This window comes from Capsicum annuum, chromosome 9, assembly GCF_002878395.1.
Source record: "Capsicum annuum cultivar UCD-10X-F1 chromosome 9, UCD10Xv1.1, whole genome shotgun sequence".
Lineage (NCBI taxonomy): Eukaryota > Viridiplantae > Streptophyta > Magnoliopsida > Solanales > Solanaceae > Capsicum > Capsicum annuum.
Window position 1 is genome coordinate 55,121,211 of NC_061119.1, and position 15,254 is coordinate 55,136,464.

At 35.8% G+C, this 15,254-nt stretch overlaps 1 pseudogene; it reads right to left on the reverse strand.

The window, feature by feature from the left end:
• Positions 1-4,513: 4,513 nt before the first annotated feature.
• On the reverse strand, positions 4,514-11,619 carry LOC107841545 (annotated as a pseudogene).
• Positions 11,620-15,254: the final 3,635 nt, after the last annotated feature.

Below are 15,254 nucleotides of genomic sequence, written 5' to 3' on the forward strand. Positions count from 1 at the left end.
TTGAGCTTTGATTTCAAGGATTAACTTTTTGAAACTTCTACAGTTGAAGTTTGCATTCAAGGGATGTATTGGGGCCTTGTGTATATCCTCCAAGGAATTAAACCTCGAACTTTTAAAGAATTAGCTACGCGCACTCATAACATGGAGTTGAGCATTGCAAGTCATAGAATAGCGTCACCTATTTTTTATCCTAGAAAATAAGTCACGAAATTCAATGACTCATCAAATGACTAAATTAGGGAATCTATGGCGACAACTGTGAGTTCTAAGAAGACCTCCATAAGACAAAAACTGAAAGAGAAAGATCTAAAGCAACAAATGCAAGAAGTGGAAAATCAACCGACCTCGAAAGAGTTACAAGCAAGGGTATATCTTTTTTTTGACTCTGATGTTCCTGGAATTTTAGACGAGTTGCTATCCAAAGAAGTCATTGAACTCCCTAAGTCAAAGCGACCTAAAGAATCAAACAAAGTTAACGATCCTAAGTACTGCAAATTTTACCGCATTGTTGGTCATCACACCATAAAATGCTTCATCCTGAAGGAAAAGATCATGACAGTATTGCAAGAGGAAAAGATCATCATTGATGATGGCAATACAGTTAATACAAATCATATTAGCACTGAACTGGACTATAAAAAAGGTTCAATTTCAAAAGTTCTACAAGTCATGCGCTCTGTGGAATCACCAAAAGTTGAAGAAATCATCATGCTATAATTTGGAGCTTTGACCCAATTGAAGTTCCCACCCTAAAGAAAACAACAAGCAAATCCATGCAAAATGACTTCTCCAATAGAAAAAAGGGTAATATTTGGACATTGATCGCTCGCAAAAAGAAAAAATATCAAAAGGATTCTAAACTCCAACTTTCAAAAGTCGACAGAAAATCAAATGCAAACCTGCTTCAACCAATGGGGGCAATAAATACCAAACTGAAGTACAACAATACTTCATTACAAAGGGTTCGAAGGAAAGTTATATTACAAGAATTCAGAATGCTCCTCGATGCACGAGCCTAAACTCAAGTCAAAATGCTCCTCGATGCACGAGCCTAAACTACAAGTCAAAAATGCTTCTCGACGTACGAGCCTAAACTGCAAGTTAAATTGCACCTTGACGCACTAGTAAACTGCAAATCAAAATATTCCTTGATGCACAAGTTTAAACTGCAAGTCAAATCACTCCTGGCCCGCATGAGTCTATAACTGTGAATGACTCTCCAAAAAAAAATGAAAAAAAAAAATAAAAAAAGAGAAAAAAAGTATGAAACTTGAATGCATATGTGGAGTCCTTTGAAGATGCCGTCTTGAAATCAAAAGGATTCTTCATTACCTCCCAAACAATGAAATCTTATCGACAAGAAAAAGACTTGTAGTACTTTGAATATTGCTTGAGTCCGGCCTTCAACATATTGAAGAAGTGATTCGGCCCAAAACTTGAAGTAGAAGATGAAATTCATGAAGTATCCAAATTTGATGAGATTTAGGATGCAACTTTAAAAAAGTACCTACAAAAATATAGAACTTCTATGATGGTGGTTTACACATGGAACATATATTTACGAATCTAATTTCCAACGCAAAAAATGACACATGATTCTGATACTTTTACGTCGAGATACGGAATAGTGACGCTGTGCAAATCTGATAAAATCAGCAAGCCAAGATTAGAAGAACGAATTTGGAGCAATATCTAGGACAATTCTGATGCAATCTGATTGTGGTATCCTTGTGAGACGTAGCTCTAAGAATATAATTTCCAATGCAAAAAATGACACCTAATTTCAATGCTCCCACGTCAAGATATGAAATTTATCTTGACACTGCGCAAAACTGAAATAACTAGCGAACCAAGATTAGAAAACCATTTTTGGAGAGATATCTGGGACGATTCGAATGCAATCTGATAATGGTTTCCACGTGAGACATAGCTCTGAAAATCTAATTTCCAATGTAAAAAACGGAACCTAATTACAATACTTCTACATTGAGCTATGAAATTTATCGTGATGCTATGCAAAACCAAAAAGAACTAGCAAGCCAAGATTAGAAGGCCGTTGGGATGATTCAGATGCAATCTGATTGTGGTTTTCATGTTAGATGTAGATCTATGAGTCTAGTTTCCAATGCAAAAATGGCTCCTGATTTTGATGTTCCTAAGTAAAGATATGAGAGTTTTCGTAAGACAGCACAAAACAAGTAAAAAGTGATGAAACAGAACTGAAGGTCTGATTTTGAAAATGATACCTAGGCAGATCTGGAGTTAAATTGAGCGTAGCTTTTGCGTAGAACGTAGCCTCGCAAGTCTACTTTCCAACACTACAAACTGTTCGTGATTCAGACACCCCTACGTTGTGTTATGAATCTTCTTCCACAAACCCCCCAATGTTCCCAAAAGCTCAATTGCGAAAAAATTGCAAAAAGAAGAGAAGAACGGGAGTTAAATTTCTGCTCAGGCTGAATTACAATGACTTAATGGGTAGGTGATGTCCTTTTATAGATTCTGAAATGCTCCAGTTTGATTTCGAAAAGGAATTTGCTGAACAAGTTGTCTCCAAGAACAACTGGGACGTCCAAGTGTCCAAAAAATAAGTCAAATTCCTAATCTTTTTTGAAGTGGGGATAACATCATTATTTAATCCTATTAAAATTCGATATAAGACTAATACCCGAATCCTACAAGGTTTGGATATATTTAGTTTTTAACAGAATTTTACACTCCTAAGGAAGGGATTCACATTATTTTTCCCAAATTATGATGACTTTGAGGAGTCGGGTTTCGACAAAGTACTCAAATCTTGCAAAAAAAGAAGAGCTCCACAAATACTTCAAATCTCGTCTCTAACAGGTTCGACAAATCAAACATCTTGATGAACTTTGAAGTAGGGGGCATCTGTAGACACGTAAAATTTATTGGGTCAAATTCATATAAAAGTTGGATTTGACCTATATTTTATTGGGTCTGAAATTATTTTGGACTATTAAAATAATAAGCCCATTTTATTCCTCTTCAAGGACTTCAAGGTCCATATCACCTTAAGGCTCAAACTTATGCCAAGTGTCAAGTGACGTGGTATCCCAATCAAATTAAAGACCAATGAGGCAATGTCACACACTCAAATGATGTGGCAATCCAAGTAAAGTTCAAGAGTCAATGAAACATCGCCAAGTGTCCCAAATGACATATTTTTGACCGATCACATGCAACTTATCACATAACATTTGTGATAAGCTTGAAAACTGAATGGACTAATTAGAATGAGGTAGGAAAAGTTATTTAAACTTGGACTACCTACCCTCCTACAACTATAAATAGGAGGGTTACATAACTTTACAAGGGCGAGGAACCTTCTGCATTGACTACACAACTCTTCAAAGAATTGACTAACGGAGTTTTGCCCAAAAATTAACTCGACAAGACGAAGTGTAGTCCAACAATTCCTGGAGATCCATACGCATTTCTAGGAGGCTTGAATCATCCTAAAGTTCGAGAATTATGCTACAAAAGGCCCGTGAACCACGAAAAAGTTTAGGAGAGAAGAATCAAGATAATAACAGAATTGTACCCGCAAAATTCATTTAAATAAAATTATTCTTTTTGTTTATTTTATTTTTGCTTTCAGTAAATTTTCAGCACTACAAAAATTTGTTGCAAACAGCAAGCAGGAGCCTTTAACAGTAACTCGGTTTTTTCCCCTTCTTAAAACCTCCTTCATAGGACAACACCCTGGAATAACCCCTTTCCGACCATTAGGCTGATCCAACAATCAACAAGTACCAATGTCATCACGCAAATGAGGTCTTGGGAGGGTAAAGTGTACAAAGACCTTATCCCTACCTAGTAGATGAAGAGGTGGTTTCCGAGAGGCCATTGGCTTAAATAAAGAAATTCAATGCAGTTTCAAATAGGGAATAACATATAGAAGAAGGAAAAAAAAAACAGTAACCACAATGAAATAGTGCAAAGAAATGCATAGTACACAACGTACAGAAGGAAGACAAAATAACAAAGACAATGAGATAATGCGAAAACTGAAGCACAAAATATTACAGGTGACAACAAAAATAGAAGAACAAGAACTACCAGCTACTTCAACAATCCATTGACATTTTTGAAATGAATGCATGTACATTACAGTGAATAATATGAGCTAGGGAGCCACATATTGATAACAGTGAAAATTGCACACTCATTACAATAGTGAAGAATCTATATGACATCCTTTAATCATGAGATGCACAATCAAAATGTACCACCCTAGCTGGTCAAAGTTACAAATGAAACTGGCTTTCAAAGACCATGCACTCACAATAACACTTTTGGATCTTTCCTTCAATTAAGGCTATAAACTTGAACCTACTTCCTCAAGAACCTATTATTTGTGAAGCGTCAGAACTTTTTTTCTTTTTTTTGAAAACCATTTGTGAAATGTCAGATTAATTACAACAAAATCTACTTTTAAGTAGTAACTACAGAATACAATGTCCTGAGTGTTAGCATTATGACACTACTACTACATTGATGGTAAATAGACCTGCTCTTTGAGATTCAGTGTGGCGCTTTAAGTGGGGAAACCCCTAACAGCACCAATTGTCCACTGGGATATTATGCCCGCTGCAATTGCAAAGCGAAGCTGTTTCCCTAGAACATCTTGATTGTGGTACATCTCTGGTTGCGTCGTCAATTTTCTCATTATTCCAGCAACAACAGCATCACCCGAACCAGTTCTATCACAAGTAAATGGTGTTATGAGCACGTCTTCCGTACCAACCACCACTCCACCAGAAGAAGGAGAGTAGTAATGAATCCTAAGTGTCCCATCTGTAACAAACAAAAGCTTCAGTCCATCATGCCACAAGGGAGCAATTTCCTCAGGAGTATAGTGATAATAATTTCTTCTTTGTTTGGTTTGTTCATAAGTCTCCGCAAAGTATTATGGTCTATAATTCCTTTTCCTCTTGTAATGGTCTTTGTCAAGAAGACTTTCAAGCTCTTACCTTGAGACCTCAATGATGTTAGCTTGCTGCCAGGCTTCCTTGATCAAATGCCTTGTTTCATCACGTGATCTCCACAAGGGTAATGACAGATTCAAATCAAAAAACACAACAACAACATACCCAGTATATTCCCACCAGGTGGGTCTAGGGAGGGTAAGTGTACGCAGTCCATACTACTACCTCAAATGTGAGATAGATAGGTTGTTAAATCAAAAAACACAAGACCACCAAACTTCTTTGAAAATTTAATTTCTTTAAAAAGAGTAGAATGCATAGATGAAGATGTCAAAACTTCAGAATTGAAGTGGAATGTCCTAACCTGCAAGAGAGAAGGCAAAAGAACCCCGAAATTTGTTTAAAAAAAAAAAAAAAAACTTGCCCTAACTTACCAAAACACAATTTGATAACGCACAGTATAGGCTCAAGCACTATATTGAAAATCTAAGTTACTTGGACTCTTCAAAAATGTTGCGGCACCCATGTCGGATCCTCCAAAAATGCACTATTTTTGAAGGACCCGACATGCACCCATGACATTTTTGAAGAGTCCGAACAATATGGTTGAAAATATCCAACATGTAATATGCAACTTACCATGACACATCATCTTATTTCTGGCTCATAACTACAACAACAACAAACCCAGTGTACTCCCACAAAGTGGGGTCTGGGGAAGGTAAGATGTACGCAGTCCATACCCCTACCTCCAAAGAAATAGAGAGGCTGTTTCCGATAGACCCCCGGCTCAAGATAAAGAATAGTAAATAAGGGGGATGGGTGACATAAAAGAAAATCAGTAATAAGAAATGATAAAAATAGTAATCGTAGAAATACGAAATATGAGAAAATACTGGCGACACGAAATAAGACAAATAGGAACTAAGACATAAGAAAAAGGGCACCCACCTATGTACATCGTCCTAGGGTTACTTCCCCGGCTACACAAGATCTCTTCTAACTACATGCTACAACCCACACACTCGCACTAGCCTTCTACCCTTATCCGCGCCGTCCACACCTTCCTATCTAGGGTCATGTCCTCAGTCAGCTGAAGCTACTCTATGTCATGTCTAATTACCTCCCTCCAGTATTTCTTCGACCTACCTCTACCCCTCCTGAAGCCATCCAAAGAAAGCCTCTCACACCTACGAACTGCGGTATCTGCGCCTATCCTCATCACACGCCCAAACCATCTCAGCCTTCCTTCCCGTATTTTGTCCTCCACTGAAGCCACTCCCACCTCCTCCCAGATAATCTCATTCCTTACTATGTCCCCTATAGTAAGCCCACACATCCAACATAACATTCTCATTTTCGTCACCTTCAATTTTTGGATGTGGGGGCTCTTGATTGGCCAACACTCCGCTCCATACAACATGGCCGGGAAGATTACCACTCTATAGAATTTGAATTTAAGCTTAAGGGGCACCTTTTTATCACACAACACCCCCAAGGCGAGACTCCACTTCATCCATCCTTCTCCAATACTCTTAGAGACATCCTTGTCAATCTCAATATTCCCCTAAATTATAGATCCAAGATACTTAAAACTATCCCTCTTACAAATGTCCTGGGAGTCCAACCTCAAAACCACTTCGTCCTCCTGGCTCAAGTCATTAAATTTGCATTCCAAATATTTTATCTTTGACCTACTCAATCTAAACCCCTTAGACTCAAGGGTTTGCATCCAGACCTCAAATTTATCATTCACTCCCCACGTATCATCAATCAGCACTACATCATCCGCAAATAACATACACCAAGGCACCTTGCCTTGAATACTCCACGTTAACATATCCATCACCAGCGCAAAAAGGATCAGACTAAGAGTCGATCCCTGATGCAATCCTATCTCGACCAGAAATTACTCTGAGTCTCCTTCTGCCATCCTCACCCGGGTCTTCCCTCCATCGTATATGTCCGTAATAGCTCTAATGTACACCACCAGAACCCCTCTTACCTCCAACCATCTCTAAAAAATATCCCTCGGGACTATTATACACCTTTTTTAGGTCGATAAACACCATGTGTAAATCTATCTTTCTTTCTCTATACTACTCTACCAATCTCCTAACTAGGTGGATGGCCTCTGTCGTTGAGCGACCAGACATGAATCCAAACTAATTCTCCAAAATAGACACGACCCTCCTTAGCCTCCGCTCAACCACTCTCTATCAAATCTTCATAGTGTGACTCAACAACTTAACACCCCTATAGTTGTTGCAACTCTGGATGTCACCCTTGTTTTTATATAACGGAATTATCGTACTCCATCTCCAAGCCTCAGGCATTCTTGGCTTCTCACATTCTTGAAAATGTCATTAAATAAATCAGTCAACCACCTCAAACCTACCCCACCAGCATACTTCTAAAAATCCACCAGAATCTCATCTGGCCCCATCACCCTACCTCTCCGCATCCTATGAATAGCCTCTCTAACCCCCTCAACCTTAAAACGCCTACAGTAACTGAAATCACGGCTCTTCTCCGAGTGCTCCAGCTCCCCTAAATCAATGCCTCTGTCTGCCTCCTCATTCAAAAGGCTATGAAAGTACTATTGCCATTTCCAATTAATGTGAACATCCTCCGCTAAACACTACCATTCTCCCCCTTAATACACTTCACTTGATCGAGGTCACGACCCTTCCGCTTTTTAGCCTTATAAAGCCTATACAACCTCTTTTCCCCGCCTTTCTCCTCTAACCCCGCATACAAGCTCTTGAACGTTGTAGCCGTAACTACTAACTTAGCCTCCTTCCTTGCTATTTTGTAAACCTCCCTATTTATCCACTTCTCCTCTTCATCTTTACTCTCAATCAACTTAACATATGCCTCCTTCTTAATCTCTACTTTCTTCTTCACGTCTTCATTCCACCACCAGTCCCCTTTATGACGTCCTGGCCGACCCCTCAAGACCCCTAAAACTTCTCTAGCAGTCTCTGTGATATAGCTAACAGTCCTCTCCCACATAACATCCACGTCCCCCCTGCACTCCTACACCCCCAAACCTCCTACCTTTTCCCCTATCTCCAGTGCATTAATGAACGTCAAGCTACCCCACTTAATTCTAGGAAGACCCTCCCCGGACCTTCTCTTCTTGCACTTTTTGATAGACAAGTCCATCACTAAAGCCTATGCTGGGTTACATAACGCCCTGTCCCCTTTCCTAAGCAGTAGAAAGTCAATTTGAGTCTTAGCTATCGCGCTTCGGAAGGTAATCAGGTGATCCTCTGTCTTTGAAAAACTCCAATTCACTACCACTAGCCCAAAAGCCCTTGCAAAATCCAATAGAGCAGCTCCCTCACCATTCCTATCACCGAAACTAAAACCTCCATGCACATCGTCGTAGCCTCTCGGTAATACCCCAATATGGCCATTGAAGTCCCCTGTTATGACAATCTTCTTCGAGCTAGGAAGGCTTCTCACCACCTCATCCAAATCCTCCCGAAATATTGCTTTCACCTCATTTTCCAAGCCCATCTACGGTGCATACATACTACACACATGCAACATAGAACCCCCTATGACCAACTTAATCTTTGTCAACCTATTGTTGACCCTCTTAACCTCCACCACCCGACCTCTCAGATTCTCATTCACTAAGATGCCCACTCCATTCCGACGCCTTCACTCCCTGAGTACCACAGCTTGTACCCATCCACATCCCTAGCCTTAGATCCTACCTACCTAGTCTCCTGAACATATGCAATATTAATCCCCCTCTTCTTAAGAATCTTCATCAGCTCTACGAACTTACCCTGAGGGGTCCCAATGTTCCAAGACCGTACCCTCAATCTATCTACTCTCGCCTCTCGCCTATCTTTAAAACCCCTCACCAAACCTGCCATAACACCTGACCTATACCCTATACCCACCCCTGCCCTCCCCTTCTCCCCCCCTCCTAAAATAGCCTTTAACCCCAACCCCCTCAGACATAACCCTAATCCACCATAAACCCCTCCTGCCACTACTCAAAAACCAAAATAAAACCCCTCACCAATAAACAAATTGACAAAGCCAAAGTATGAAAATAGCAGAAAAAGGCACTCACAAAGTACACTAATCATCCTACCAGCCAGAACAATCACAACAATAATAATAACAATAATAATACAACAAAAACAACTAATAGACTAAGTATCGAATCACCACTTTAATCTCACGAATAGGAAACAAGAATCAGAAAAGGAAACCAGTAAGAAGAAGAAAGAACTAGAATAATATAAATAAACTAAGCTGTATGAAGTGATTAAAATCAAAGTTTAGATGTCACCAGTACGCCTGCGGGCTACTGGTTCCATCAATTTTGATGTCGATAGCTGGTTGCCAAATTAAGGTCGCCTAAAAGAACTGTTGGTTCACTGCCAGAGTGTCGCCGGATTATCGACTGTGTATTCCCAGAATTTGGGAGACGGCTGTCATCATACCAACCTGCTTGACCACTGATGCACACCTACACCAGAGCTGGAGTCAAGCCGGTGGGAACCCTGACCCTAACAGCGATAATAGTGATAATATTGACAAAATGGGGAGGGAGAGAGGGAAAGATAGAGAGAACTGGGGGGAAAGAATGAGGGAGAGAGATAGTACCTCTTACCTATTACCGTCGTGTCTACGCCGGCACTGGCGCTTGAAAAAAAGAATGAAAACTGATAATACATTGAATCACCTTCCATAATTGAAGGATCATCCAGCCTCAAGCTAAAATATTGATGGTTTTATGAAGAAGAGGTAATTATTCAAACATGGACGACATAATAGTATTGCTACTGCTAATGATAACTAGTTGTCAGGACACTAGAATTTAATGAATAGGGAACTACACTTTCACTGTCTCACAAAAAAGGAGTAGACACAATTAGGACAAATCAATCTCAAATAAATAGGTTGGCAAGAATAATGCATCTTAGTCAAATTTTTCTAGAAAACAAACAAGTCATTGCAAAGAAATATAATCCAAGTGAATAGATCAAGCAAACTTCAGAATAGGAGAGAATATGAAAACTAATAGTGACTGCACAATAGTTTCTACAGACAAATGATGAGGTTCTTTAATGCTTAGATATACCTACTAACAATCATTTATAGGGACTTTGGTTCATCTATAAAGCCCCATTGGGTTCTTTCATCTTTCGTTTTGCACAAGGTAGTTCAATACCAATTTGATTAGTTCACAGAGTAAATTAGGTTCCTGCATCCTCTGTTAATATTTAAAACCAAACATCACTACATAAATAGAAACAGTAAGCTGCTTGATACTGTTACTATAACTCTATCCATTAAAAAAAGATACTCCCTCCATTTGAATCTATTCGCACTACTTTTATTTTTAGCCCATTTTATAAAGAATGCTTCTTTTCTTTCTTAGCAATTGTTCAATTCTAACTTTTTATATGGCATGTTCAAGACCACAATTAAAGTGTACTTTTAGTAAATATTAGGAAGGGGAGCCTTGGAGTAACTGGTAAAGTTGTTGCCATGTGACCAGGAGGTCATGGGTTGAAGCATTTGGAAACAGCCTTTGGCAGAAATACAAGGTAAGACTGCATACGATACACCCTTGTGGTGGGGCCCTTTCCCGGACACCGCGCATAGCGGTAGCTTTAGTGCCATGGGCTGCCCTTTTTTAGTAAATATTAGGTATCTTTAGTTTAATACCACAAGATTCAAAAGTCTTCTACACTTCTTTTAAACTTCATGCCAAGTCAAAACCAATAACAACAACATACCCAATGTATCTCCACCAAGTCAAAACCAGACAAGAAAATTAAAACAAAATGAGTGCGTATTTTCTTTTAGTAACGATTTGAATTCACTTCCACATACCTCTTTCAAAACATCAAGATTCAATTCGGAACTAAGCAAAGAATCCTCAGTTGAGTCCTTAACTTTCTCAACCTTTATTTTCCCATCCACAAACTTAATCTTCATGTAACTACATCTAATCCTCATACCATCATCAAATTTTACACCCCTCGTTTGCACTTTTTCCTTATTCATTAATAAAACTATTTCTTGTCCAAACTCATCATTCCGAATTTTCCCTATAAATGCAGCTCTACCACCAAGCCTAATATGTGATACAACAATATTTGATGGTGGACAGCCTAACATATGATATAGCAATATTTAATGGTGATCTACCAGGTGCTCTAACAAACTCAGGTGGATTCTACTGCAACATTTTCCACTTTGAATACTTATTTTTATCCATTTGTTTAACTGGTACTCTTACTGTTTGTACAAACACCTTCTGTGTTGCACCAAAATAGCAGACTAATGGTGGGTTTGGATATGGAAAATCAACCCCATCATCATAGTCAAAGTCATCAATCTCTTGATATTTTCTTAAAATTTCCATTTGGGTTCTTGATTCTGTAATGTTGGTATCAAAGTTTGAATCTTTGGGGGTTATTGATTTTCTTGAGGTTGCAGGGGTGGGTGATTTTTTATGACCACGGCGAGGGGGCTGTTGAGTGGTGGTGGGGTAATCATTGGTGGATGACTTGGTTGGATTTGTTCTATTGGGAAATTTGGAGGAGGAGATGAAAATGGTGGAAAATAGTAGATTGTGAGAATGATGATGAGGAAGAGATTGTGGAAGAAAATAGATTGTTGCCCAAGAAAATTAAGTGTAGGTGACCAATAAATCTTCAAATTAAAATTAGTGACAAGTCTGATCAACTTAAGTCAATTTCTTTTTATTTTATGATTAAGTTAAATTGGAATACAAAATGTAATTTTTAAAACTCTTAAATTTTACAAAAATACAAAATAAAGTCAATCAAAAGACACAAGTCGCTTTACCATTTTTTTTAAAATTAGTCTCACAATTTTTTCTCTCTCTCTAAAATAGAGAGAAAACAATGACTATCTCTCATGTTTCTCTTAAATATCATATTTAAACTGACCTTAACTTGCCGTTTTCTTATATTGCCGTTGCCATCTCGACCTTAGTTAGGATTTTGATTCTTCAAGGTAAAGTTGTTTTTTTTACTTTCACAATTAGGGTTTCATCCATCTATAAGAATTTGTTGATTTTGAAAAAATGAATTTAGATTTTTAAGATTTGTGATGCTCTCTTTTGGATTTGTTCTTTTTAAAATAGTGAATTTGCAGTCTCATTAATCATGAAATAATTTCAATAATATAATTTCTTGAAAATTCACTTATTAGTAGAATTTAAAAAAAAATATTTTTAGAAGAAAAAAAGACGTTTTGTGCTATACTTGAATTTTTTTTTGCAGTAAAGATATAAATCTAAATTTATTTTGAATTTGTTCTTTTTATAGGTATGTTTGAATTGGAAGAATGCATTTATGCATTTCTTGAAAAAGAAGAGCTTTGTTAACTTCGATTTGTATAAAGTTATGATTTTTATGGGATTGAAATTGTTCTCATTTGAATTATTTTAATATTATTATTTTTTACATGTAGATTGTGCATCCATGGATAAGTTCTACACCTAATGAGATGTGGATTGTTATGAGGTTTTGAAAGCATTGTCAAGTGCCAAAAGAAGGCAAAGAGATAGGTTGAACCTACCATCGAGAAGGAATTGGTGTCCTAGTTGATTCAAAAATAATTTATTTTAAGTTTTTACTATAGTTAATTTGTTAAGATTTGTAGAACTTTTTTTTTTATATTTTGTTGAACTTTTATAGTGGTGATGAGATGAGATTCACATATAAATTGGTTCTCTTGGATTTAAAGAACTTTTGTAGTGTGGTGGGAGCTAGAATTCATAAATGTTGTTTTATTAGTACAGATGTTGTTTATTTGCAATAACAATTATTGATATAAATTAGTCGTTTGTTTCAGCAATTGTTGTAAGTTGCTAGAAATTTCATTGCTGTTTCTGAAATATGCTACAACATGTAAGTTGCTGAAAATTTTATACTCCCTCCGTCTCAAATTACCCATCCCAAATTTTCTAATTTGATTTCGCATTTTACTTGTCTTTTTTCATTAATCAAGAAGAGATAATTTTTTTCCATGTTTTACCCTTTACATTAATTACCTGTTCTTTAAATTAAAATGTAAACATCATTTAATAGGGGTACTATGGTAAACTAGTCATGTTATTAATTATTTTTCTTAATCAATGTGTCATCTCAATTTAGGACGAAGGGAGTAGCAATGCTGAAATATGCTACAGCAAGTACGTTAGTTGCTGAATCTTTTACAACACCAGCTAAAATATGCTACAACAAGTACGTTTGTTGTTGAAAGTTTCACAACAACTGCTAAAATATGCTGCAACAAGTATGTAATTAGTCTAATTTTAGAATGTAATTTAGATTTTATAGTTATCAAATGCAATGAAATGGTAATTTAATATATATTAGACAATCAATTAAACGATCACAAATGTGATCAACTAAAACTGAGTTAAATGATCGCTAATTGATTGAATCAATAATATTTAATGATAAACAGAGTGATATTAGTCTAATTTAAGAGTGTAATTAAGATTTGATTACTGTCTTAATTGAATTTGCCACAACAAGTAAGTTAGTTGCTAGGAATTTCATAACAATTGTTGTAATATGCTACAACAAGTACGTTAGTTGCTTAATGTTTTACAACAATAGCTGAAATTCGCTACATTAAGTACGTTAGTTGTTGAACATTTCATAGCAATTGTTGCATTATGCTACAATAAGTACGTTAGTTGCTGAACATTTCATTGCAATTGTTGACTATGTAATCAACTAAAATTGAGTTAAATAATCACTAATTGATTTAATCAATCATATTTAATGATAAATAGGGTGATATTAGTTTAATTTAAGCCTAAAAGTTATATTTTATAGTTATCAAATATAATGAGATAGTAATTTGAGATATACTAGACTATGTAATCAACTAAAATTGAGTTAAATGATGATTAATTGATTGGATCAATCATATTTAATGATATATAGGGTGATACTAGTCTTATTTAAGAGTAAAATTTAGATTTTATAGTTATCAAATACAATGAGATAGTAATTTGAAATATACAAGATGGTCAATTAAACAACTGCAAATATAATCAACTAAAATTGAGTTAAATAACCACTAATTAAATGGATCAATCATATTTAATGATTAAGAAAGTGATAGTAGTCAAGTTTAAGAGTAAAATTTAGATTTTATCGTGATCTTAATTTAATTTTCTACAACAAGTAAGTTAGTTATTAGGAATTTCATAATAATTGCTGAAATTAGCTATAACAAACACGTTAGTTGTTGAACGTTTCATAGCAGTTGTTGAATTATGCTAAAATAAGTATGTTAGTTGTTGAATGTTTCACAACAATTGCTTCAAATGTAATCAACTAAAATTGAGTTAAATGACCACTAATTGATTGAATCAATCATATTTAATGATAAATAGGGTAATATTAGTCTAATTTAAGCCTAACATTTAGATTTTATACTTATCAAATACAATGAGATAGTAATTTGAGATATACTAGACAATCAATTAAATGATTGCAAATGTAATAAACTAAAGGTGAGTTAAACAAGCTCTAATTAATTGGATCAATCATATTTAATGATAAATAGGTTAATATTAGTCTAATTTAAGAGTATAATTCAGATTTTATGGTTTTCAAATACAATGAGATAGTAATTTGAGATGTACTAGATGATCAATTAAATGATTGCAAAAGAAATCAAATAAAATTGAGTTACATGATGATTAATTGATTAGATCAATCATATTTAATGATAAATAGGGTAATATTAGTCTAACTTAAGGGTAAAATTTATATTTTATAGTTATCAAATATAATGAGATAGTAATTTGAGATATACTAGATGATCAATTAAACGATTGCAAATGTAATCAACTAAAATTAAGTTTAAATGACTGCCAACTGATTGGATCAAACATATTTAATAATAAATAGAGTAATATTAGTCTAGTTTAAGAGTGTAATTTAGATTTGATTGTGATCTTAATTGAATTTGCTACAACAAGTAAGTTAGTTGCTAGAAATTTCATAACAATTGCTGAAATATACTATAACAAGTACGCTAGTTGCTGAATGTTTCACAACAATTGCTGAAATGTGTTACAACAAGGATGTTAGTTGTTGAATAATTCATAGCAATTGTTGCATTATTCTACAACAAATGCGTTAGTTGTTGAATGTTTCATAGCAATTATTACAAATGTAATCAACTAAAATTGAGTTAAACGATTACTAATTAATTAAATTTATCATATTTAGTGATAAATATGATGACATTAGTCTAATTTAA